Consider the following 10,655-nt stretch of genomic DNA (forward strand, 5'->3'; position numbering starts at 1 on the left):
GCCGTCACGGGAGGGCGACGCCGTCGCTCAAGACCACGTGCGGGGATAGAGGAGCAGGGGGACCAATGAGAAGAGGGGTTGGAGCAGAGCAAGTTAACGGGATTGGATAACGGGTAGAGCCAAGGGGGCGTGACCCAGAAGCCTAATGGGAGGGGACGGAGGTTAAGGGAGGTGAAAGAGGAAAGGTAGGAGGAGAGAAACAGGCGCTCTGGGAGAGAAGAGGCAGGCAGCCAGGCTCCTTCGGGGCCGGGCTTAGGGTAGAGGGGCGGGCCATAGAACGCCACAGGAGGAGGGGCCTTAAGTAGGAAACATGCTATTGGATTACCACAGGAAAGAAGGCCCAATCACTGTAGGGGGCGCGTCATTGATAGCCTCCCGCTCCTGTGAGGAGGGGCATAATATAGAGCTGAAGGGCATTGGGTACCACGAGAGGAGCGGCTCAAGGTAGAGAACCGGCATTAGCTACCACAGGAGGAAAGGCTTAAGCGGCTGTCCGCCATTGGATATCGCAAGAGACAAGGTTCAACTCGAAATAGGGACGCGCCGTTGCCTGCTCGAGGGGGCGGGGCTTAGGGGTAGGGACTGGTCATGTGGGGGTCTGAGGATAAACAGCCAAAAAATTCACAAAACACTTATTTCTTCACTCACGACAAGTTTATTGAGCACCATATGCCAGAGCCACAAAATACCCAATATACATACTAATTCAGTCGAGAAAAATGTATTGAGCACTGCCTGGCCAAGTTATGTAACCTCTGCCTCAGTCTCCCAACCTGTAAAACGGGACTCATAATGGTACAGATCTTATAGGGGAGTAAGGATTAAATGACATCACCGCCCCTAAGGCGCTGGAAACTGTGCCTGGCAGCAGGAAATACTGGAAGTACTTAGGTGCTGTTACTCCGGCTCCTGAAGTATCCAACGTCTAGCAGGGCAAAGAAATGTTAATTTCTTTGTAATTAAGACCCAGGGAAGGAACTCTGAGTAAAATAGGATGCTTAAGAAAGAGCTGAATTGGGCTTCCCTGGTGGCGCAGTGGTTAAGAATCCGCCTGCCAATACAGGGGGCACGGGTTCGAGCCGTGGTCCGCGAAGATCCCACATGCAGCGGAGCAAATAAGCCTGGGCTCCACAACTACTGAGCCAGCATGCCACAACTACTGAAGCCCGTGTGCCTAGAGCCCATGCTCCGCAACAAGAGAAGGCACTGCAGTGAGAAGCCCATGCAGCGCAACGTAGAGTAGCAACAAAGACCCAACGCAGCCAGAAATAATAAATAAATTAAATAAATAAATTTATTTAAAAAAGAAGAAGAAAGAGCTGAATAAAACAACAAGGTCCTACTTTATAGCACGGGGAAGTATATTCAACATCCTGTGATGAACCATAACGGAAAAGAACATAAAAAATAATGTATGTATATGTATAACTGAATCACTTTATTGTACAGCAGAAATTAACACAACATTGTCAATCAACTATACTTCAATTTTTTAAAAAAAGGAAAAAGAAAAAAAAAAAAAGCTGAGTAATGCCAGAGACTTCGTCTATCATGGGGGAACAGAAGTATTTTCTGGAGGAGATAGTAGTTTAACCAGAGAGTTCAAAGATGACTAGAAATAGGTCCAGGTAGGGAGGTGGGCCCTGGGAGGGCATTTAGGGCAGAGCGGATAGCAAAAGGGTCCGTTAAGGACCTATCATATGCCTTGTGAATATCAGTAACACGCTTGGGTTTTATTTTAACTTCTTGGGGAAAAAAAACCTGGAGGGATTGGATCACAGGGTACAGCGATAATACTTTAATCTCAAGAAACATCCTTATGCATGTGAAATACATCTCAAAAAGGCAGGGGTTTTTTTACAAAGTTAAACAAAGACTTACCATATGAACCAGTAATTCCAACTCTATGTATCTACCCAAGAGAAATGAAAACAAACATCCACACCAAAACTTATACAACTAATAGTCATAACAGCATTATTCACAAAAACCAAAAAGGGGAAATAACCCAAATGGCCATCTATGGATAAATGGATAAACCAAATGTGGTATATCCTGATGATGAATTTTACTGCTGACTCTTCAGCAAGTGAAAGAAACGAAGGATCGATACACACTACAACAGGGATTAACTTCCAAAACATTATACTCGGTGAAAAAAGCCAGACATAAGATCACATACTCTATGATTCCAACATCATATGACATTTGATAGAATGTCCCAAAAAGGTAAAATTTTCAAGACAGAAAGTAGATCAGTATTTGCTTTGAGCTGAAGGTAGGAATCTAGAGTGACTTCAAAGGAGTATGAGGTTTCTTTAGGTGATGGAAAATCACCCTATGTTCTAAAACTAGATTGTGGTGATGGTCCTAGAGCTCTGTAAATATATAGTAAAATTCATTGAATTGTACACTTAAAAAAGGTGAATTTTAGGGTATGTAAATGATATATCTATAAAGCTGTTTTTAAAAAGATTCCTGGGGCTTCCCTGATGGCTCAGTGGTTAAGAATCCGCCTGCCAATGAAGGGGACATGGGTTCGAGCCCTAGTCCAGGAAGATCGCACATGCCGCGGAGCAACTAAGCCCGTGCGCCACAATTACTGAGCCTGTGCTCTAGAGCCCGCGTGCCACAACTACTGAAGCCTGCGCGCCTAGAGCCTGTTCTCCGCAACAAGAGAAGCCATCACAATGAGAAGCCCGCGCACCGCAACGACAAGTATCCCTCACTTGCGGCAACTAGAGGAAGCCCGCACGCAGAAACAAAGACCCAATGCATCCAAAAATAAAATAAACACAATAAATAAATTTATTTTAAAAAATAAATAAAATAAAAATAAAAAAGATTCCTTAGGCTGCTGTGTGAAGAAAGGCTGTAGGTAACATTGCCAGATAAAATTCAGGATTACCAGTTAAATCTGAATTGTAGATATGTAACAAATACTTTTTTAGGGTACGTATGTTCCATGCAATATTTGTGACATACCTATACTAAAAAAGTATTTATTACACATTCTACAACATGGATGAACCCTGAGGCCATTATGCTCAGTGAAATAGACTAGTCACAAAAGGACAAATACTGTATGAGTCCACTTATAGGAGGTCCCCAGAGGAGTTAAATTCATAGAGACAGGAAGTAGAATGGTGGGACCAGGGGCTGGGGGAGGGGATGGAGAGTCAGTGTTTCATGGGGACAGAGTTTCAGTTTGGGAAGATGAGAAAGTTCTGGAGACGGATGGTGGGGATGGTTGCACAACAGTGTGAATGTACTTAATGCTACTGAGCTGTGCACTTAAAAATAGTTTAAATGGTTAATGTGTTATATATGTTTTATCACAATAAAAATAAATAATAATGCATATATCATGAAATAACAATATCTGATACATAGTTCTTTTCCAAATGGTTAAGTTTGTAATTTTTTTTTTTTTTTTTTTGGCTGAGCCACTGAGCATGCGGGATCTTAGTTTCCTGACCAGGGATTGAACCCGGGCCCCAGCAGTGAAAGCACCAAGTCCTAGCCACTGGACTACCATGGAATTCCCTGTAAATTTAAATTATATATATAAAACAATAAAGTATTTGTATCTGAAATACAGATCTAACTGGGCATTCCGTATTTTTATTTGCTAAATCTGGCACCCTCACATGAGGTAGAAGTTGCACAATAAATGAGGAACTTGGTGCAGAGGGGTCTGGCCTAGGCCAGGGTACAGATGGGGATACTGAGGCCCAGAGAGGGGCATGCCTTGCCTGAGGTCATACATCCAGTCCTTCCGAGGGCAAGAATGCCACTTCTCTGGGTTCCCACCTGCAGGGCCCTCCTGATTCAGTGCAAACTTCTCCCCCAGACCTTGAGCCAGTGCAGAAAACCAGAGACTGAGCTATGTCGAGCAGCTGAAAAAAGATCAGGCTCTGATGGAAGCCAGAGGGCAGAGTTCCCAAAGAGGGTTAAGAGGGCTCCCCCAAAGTCGCAGCCTGAGCTGGGAGAGGAGCCATGCCTTCCCGCCAAATCAGAGGCCACTGAAGCCAACGGCTGGGCCATTAGTCATCACCTGGGGAGGTGACTTTGCTTCCTGTTCCCTGAGAGATGGTGCCTGGCACCTGGCTGGAGGAGACAAGGTGGGGAAGGTGCTGCCCTGCTCCAAGAACTGCATGGAACGTCTCCTTCTAATCAGCACGTGACCTGAGCACCTACTGTGTGCTGCAGGCTTGATCTCCAGTTTACAGCCTGGGCCATCAGCTTTCAATCCTATCATTTTTGAAAAAAATATTTACTTATTTATTTAGGCTGTGCTGCGTCTTAGTTGTGGTATGCGGGATCTACTTCCCCGACCAGGGATCGAACCTGGGCCCCCTGCATTGGGAGTGCAGAGTCTTAACCACTGGACCACCAGGGAAGTCCCTCAATCCTCTGATTAACAAACATTTACTGCCCACTTACCCAAGTAGAATAATAACTAAGATTTATTGAGCAGCTACTATGTTCCAAGTCACATATAGTAAACATTTAACATGGTTAATTTCATTCCCACGTCAGTTGTTATTTTTCACCCCTGCTTTCCAGATAAGGAAACTGAGGCAGAGGGATAGCACCAGGGGATTGGAATCTGGGAGTGTTGGACATTTGACCCAGAGCTTCTCCTTACCTGAGCTGTGAGGGTAACATTTATTCATTCATTCCTGCCTCATTCATTCTCCCCAGGAGGGTATTGTCAGAAATTCAGAATCGCAGCCCCTCTCAAGACCAGAGGCAACAAAATCTGCCTTTAAATAACCTCCCAGGACTTGCCTGGTGGTCCACTGGGTAAGACTTGGCGCTCCCATGGCAGGGGGCCTGGGTTCGATCCTGCAACTAAGAAGTCCGCATGCTCCGACTAAAGATCCTGCATGCTGCAACAAAGATCCCACGTGCTGCAACTAAGACCCAGCACAGCCAAAATAAGTTAATAAAATAAATAAATATTTTTAAAAATACATAAACAAGCTCCCCATGGGATTTGAGTTTGCATTATGGTTCAAGAAGCACCCACTGAAGTGTGATTGGGGTCTGATGGTCTTGGGTTCGAATCATCCCTCTGCAAGCTGCGGGGATATGAACAAGTCCATCCAGAACTTTGCAACCTCCCCTATAAATTGGTGAGAAATATCAGTACTTGTTTCCTAGGGTTATTTAGTCTAGGGGTTGTATTCATTTCCTATTGCTTTTGTAACAGATTACTACAAACTTAGTGGCTTAAAACAATGCAAATCTATTTTGACCATTCTGGAGGTCAGAAGACCCAAATAGGTCTCACTGGGCTAAAATCCAAATATAGGCAGAATTGCACTCCTTCTGGAGGCTTGAGGGGAGAATCAGTTTCCTTGCCTTTTCCAGTTCCTACAAGCCGCCTGCGTTCCTTGGCTTGTGGCTTCTTCCTCCATCTTCAAAGCTGCAATAGCAAATCACGTCCCTCTCATACTGTTGTGGTCATTGCATCTTCTCTGACTCTCCTGCCTCCTTCTTATAAGGACCCTGTGACTTCGTGGGGCCCATCCAAAGAATCCAGGATGATGTCCGCATCTCACGGTCCTTGATTTAGTGACATCTGCAGCATCTCTTTTGCCACAAATGTCACCATATTCACAGGTTCTCAGGATTAAGGCATGGTCATTTTTAGGGAGCACTATTCCGCTGACCACAGGGATTAAAAGTATGGACCCTATAGGGACTTCCCTGGTGGTCCAGATGTTGAGACTTCTCCTTCCAATGCAAGGGGTGCAGGTTCAATCCCTGGTCAGGGAGCTAAGATCCCACATGCCTCAGGACCAAAAAACCAAAACATAAAACAGAAGCAATATTGTAACAAATTCAATACAGACTTTAAGAATGGTCCACATCAAAAAAAAAAAATCTTAAAAAAAAAAATAAAGGGGCTTCCCTGGTGGAGCAGTGGTTGAGAGTCCGCCTGCCGATGCAGGGGACACGGGATCGTGCCCCGGTCCGGGAAGATCCCACATGCCGCAGAGCGGCTGGGCCCATGAGCCATGGCCGCTGAGCCTGAGCGTCCGGAGCCTGTGCTTCGCAACGGGAGAGGCCACAACAGTGAGAGGCCCGCGTACCGCAAAAAAAAAAAAAAAAAAAAAAAAGGACCCTATAGAGTTGAAGTCCTATTTCTCTAGGAAAACTAAACAGCCACATGAATACATAAAAACAACCTTGACCCCTACCTTATATCATACACACGCACAGAAAGAAATCTTAAAGTTAATCACATACCTAAATGTAAAAATTAAACGGCAAAGCTTTTTAAAATTATTATTTAAAAAAAATTTTTGGCCGAGCCACACGGCTACTGGAATTTTAGTTCCCTGACCAGGGCTCGAACCCGGGCCCTTGGCAGTGAGAGTGCAGAGTCCTAACCACTGGACCGCCAGGGAATTCCACTACAAAGCTTTTTGAAGAAAACACAGGAGAAGTTTTTTCTGCAACTGCGGGATATCTTGGAACACAAAAATCAAAAGCTGTGTAAAAGCTGGGTGACCTTGAGCAAGCAATTTGATTTCTCCAGAACTTAGTTTACTCATCTGTAAAATGGGAGTCCTAACACTGTCTGATTTATAAACAGAGCTGCTGTGAAGATTGTGAAGATGACATACAGAATATGGGCACGTAAAGAGCACTCAGCAAATATTACCAATGATTGCTATAAGAGGGAGGTGCTTTGGGAGCTCAGAGTAGACTACATCCAGCATGAGGAAGGTAGTCAGGGAGGCCTACCTGGAGGAAGAGGACTACTTTAGACAGATTAGGGACAGGTCTCTTCCAGCAGAGGTGACTGCCTGGACAAAGGTCTGGAGGTAATAAGCGATGAATAGTGCCAGGTAGCTAAGGCAGAGAGGGCAAAGTGGGTGGTGACAAGAGAAGAGGCTTCTTAGAGCCTCAGGAGCCTCCTGACGTTGAATGCCAGACAGAGTAGTCTGACAGCACTTTACTCTCAGGGAAACGGGTGGCTTTCTGCCATTGTCTGGCTGTGTGATTTTGGGTTAGTCTGTTATCTTCATTTGAGACTATAAGGGATATGATCCTTTATTTCACAGTACTAAACTTTAATTTTCAATATTTCAAACATTTAGAATAGATGAAAAGGGTAGCACAATGAACACAGTATGTTCTTCTATTGGTTAGCTACTGCTGCCTAACAAATTACCTCAAAATTTAGTTGCTTGAATCAACAAACCTTTGGGACTTCCCTGGCAGTCCAGTGGTTAAGACTCTGCACTTCCAACACAGGGGGCGTGGGTTCGATCCCTGGTTGGGGAACTAAGATCCCACATGCCATGCTGTGCAGCCAAAACAAAAAAACAAACAAACAAACATTTATTATGTCATGCAGATTCAGAGGGTCAGGGATCTGGGGGGTTCTGGCTCAGGGTCTTTTATGAGACTGCAGTCAAGATATCAGCCAAGGCTACATCATCTGAAAGCTCAACGGGGGCTGGAGGAGCCACTTCCGTGTCAGCTCCCTCCCATGGCTATGGGCTGCAGGCCTCAGATCCTCATAGCATGGACCTCCTCACATCACTGCTTGGGCATCATCACCACATGGCAGCTGGCTTCCCCCAGACTGAGTCATTCAAATGCAAGAGCAAGGAGGAAGACGCAGTGTCTTTTATGATCTAGTCTAGAAGCTGCACGCTATCACTTCCGCCCAATTCCATTTGTTAAAAGTGAGTCACCTGGGGACGCACGACCTTTTGCCCCGACGGCGGCGCCCCGGGCCCCCGCGGTTGCCTCGACTGAGGCCGGCGCGGTGGAGTCGCAGAAGCTGCGGGTGCGCAGGAGCTGTGGAGCCAACCCCGCGAGCCGGGAGCATGAGGACCTGGTGTCTGTGTCAGATTTGTACCTGCGGCTGAATATTTGGAAACATATCCTATGTATGGCAATGTTCTTCCACCTCAGAGTCTGAAGCCCAAGCAAGAATTTCGAGTATATCGTCGTAAAATGGAAGGAATAACAACATTTAAGTCGGATTATCGTCCTTATGAAATAGTCAAACAGCCTCGCCATGCACCAGAAGAATATAAACCAAAGAAGGGGGAGATTGATCTTGGTATTACCTACAAACGGGATCTTAATTCTTATAAAGTGCAGCGTGTGGCAATAGCTCGGCCTTCGGAGAGACAAGTTAAAAAAGGGAAGTTGGATACTGTCCCAACCTATAAAGGTAACTTGCCATTTCAAAAATTAAAGAGCTAAAAAACAAAAACTTACTTCCAGCTTTGAGATCTAACATCGGATCATGATTTTGACGCATTGCCAAACTTAAGTCTCCGTGGCTTAGGAAAAAACTTTTTTCTCTGTTGTCCAAATAGTATTGTATAGTGAGGAAAAAAAAGACTATTTTCTTGATGGAGAGTTAAGAGACCTGGATTCCTGTCCAAATTCAGCCACTTAATTAGTTTTCTCTATCTCAAACCATGAAAACAAAGGATACCACTGAACAAGCATTATGTCATATTTGTCACATTATGCTACATTTAGTCCGCACTGTTCCTTTCCTTCCATCCCAGAATGAGCTGAAACTTTACCGAGCATACTGGAGCCTTTGAGAAAGTCAAATAAAGAGCAACCCTCTTTGCCACTCACAAAAAAAAAAAAAACAAAAAAAAAAAAAACAGTGAGTCACCAAGTCCAGCCCACATTCAAGGGGAGGGGAATTAGGCTCCACCTTTGGAAAGTAGGAGCATCAAAGATTTTATGGACATATTTTAAAAGCACCACAACCTTACACCTATATTCAACAATTGTTAACATTTTTCCATATGTGCTTTATATATGTGTGTGAATATATACGTATTTGTTTTTAAACATTTGAAAGTTTCATACATCCATCATGACCCTTCACCCCTAAATACTTCAGCATTTCCTAAGAATAGGGACGTTTTATTACATAAGTGCGATACTTTTATCACAGCAAAGAAAATTCATACTTATGCCAAGATATTATTTAATATTCAGTCCATTTCTAATTTTCTTCATTGTTCTAAGAAGTTTTTGCAGCTTTTTTTCTTAACAGGGATCAAATCAAGGTTCTTGCACTACAAGTAAAGATTATATTCTTCTAATCCCTTTTAATTAGAATTTTGTTTATTTTTCACAACGTTGATGTTCTAGAGCAAACAGGTCAGTCGGCTTGGAGGATGTCTCACAGTCTGGATTTGCCTATCTCCTCATGAGGCTGGTTTTTTTTTCTTTTCTTTTTTTTTGGCGGGGGACGGGGCATGCCACTCGGCTTGTGGGATCTTATTTTCCCGACCAGGGATTGAACCCGGGCCCTCAGCAGTGAAAGTGCCAAGTCCTAACCACTGGACGGCCAGGGAATTCCCTTGTGAGGCTGTTTTATTCTTTGTCTATCCCTTGTAATTCCCATAAATTAGACCTAGAGGCTTAATTCAATTGTCTTTTTTTTTTTTTTTTTGGCTGTGTTGGGTCTTTGTTGCTGCGCGTGGGCTTTCTCTAGTTGTGGCGAGCAGGGGCTACTTATCCTTGCGGTGGTGCCGGCTTCTCATTGCGGTGGTTTCTCTTCTTGCAGAGCATGGGCTCTCGGTGCACGGGCTTCAGTAGTTGTGGTGCATGGGCTTAGTTGCTCTGCGGCATGTGGGATCTTCCCAGACCAGGGATCGAACCTGTGTCTCTGCATTGGCAGGCGGATTCTTTTTTTTCTTTTCTTTCTTTATTTGCTGCATTGGGTCTTTGTTGCTGTGCGCGGGCTTTCTCTAGTTGCGGCAAGGGAGGGCTACTCTTTGTTGCGGTGTGCGGCCTTCTCACTGCGGTGGCTTCTCTTTGTTGCGGAGCACAGGCTCTAGGCATGCAGGCTGCAGTAGTTGTGGCACGCGGGCTCAGCAGTTGTGGCTCATGGGCTCTAGAGCACAGGCTCAGTAGTTGTGGCACACGGGCTTAGTTGCTCCACGGCATGTGGGATCTTCCCAGACCAGGGCTGGAACCCGTGTCCCCTGCGTTGGCAGGCGGATTCTTAACCACTGCGCCGCCAGGGAAGTCCAGCAGGTGCTATTCTTATCCCCATTTCATAGATAGGAAACTGAAATTCAGGAAGGTTAAAGTTTGGGCGGCACCAGGTTCTTCCATTCTTCCTTAAACTTCGTCAATGCTCTGAGGATAATCTCCCGATCTGCTTAATTTAAACCCCTTGGGGTCCGCCATCGTGGGTCCCCAAGCCCCAGCTCTGTGCATTCTCTTCATTCTCTCCCACACTGTGTGCGTAGGGGACTACTAGGGCGGACCACCGGGTTGGCTTGTGGGGACCTTGAATGCCCCCACATTGAGTTGGAACCTTATCACGTAACCGCCGGGGAGCCAGGGATGGTTCTTGAGGAGGGAAACGGACAAGGCCAGCGCTTTCTCCGTGGGGTCGTAGGTCTGTCCCTCCCTCTCCTGTCACTCACTCCTTCGGGAACGCGGTGGAAGGCGCCCAAGCACAGCCTCCCGCAGGAAGCGCCCTCGTTGCCCCTGGCAACAGAGTCCAGGGGAACCACCGAGACGCGGCCCGACAGTACAGAGCGCTCACTCCGGGCCAGCAAGGCTCGGAGATCTAGAAAGCGGAGCCTGACTGATTGTCACGTGGGCTGCCCACGGGAAGGCGGAACTTCCGG

The 10,655-nt window shown here is 45.7% G+C and overlaps 1 non-coding gene across 1 annotated transcript; it reads right to left on the minus strand.

Moving 5' to 3' along the window:
- Positions 1-4,329: 4,329 nt before the first annotated feature.
- Positions 4,330-4,402, minus strand: TRNAG-CCC (transfer RNA glycine (anticodon CCC)). Its single transcript has one exon. It is a non-coding gene; the product is annotated as a tRNA-Gly (tRNA).
- Between the last annotated feature and the right edge of the window lie 6,253 nt (positions 4,403-10,655).

Source organism: Tursiops truncatus, chromosome 3, assembly GCF_011762595.2.
Source record: "Tursiops truncatus isolate mTurTru1 chromosome 3, mTurTru1.mat.Y, whole genome shotgun sequence".
Taxonomy (NCBI): domain Eukaryota; kingdom Metazoa; phylum Chordata; class Mammalia; order Artiodactyla; family Delphinidae; genus Tursiops; species Tursiops truncatus.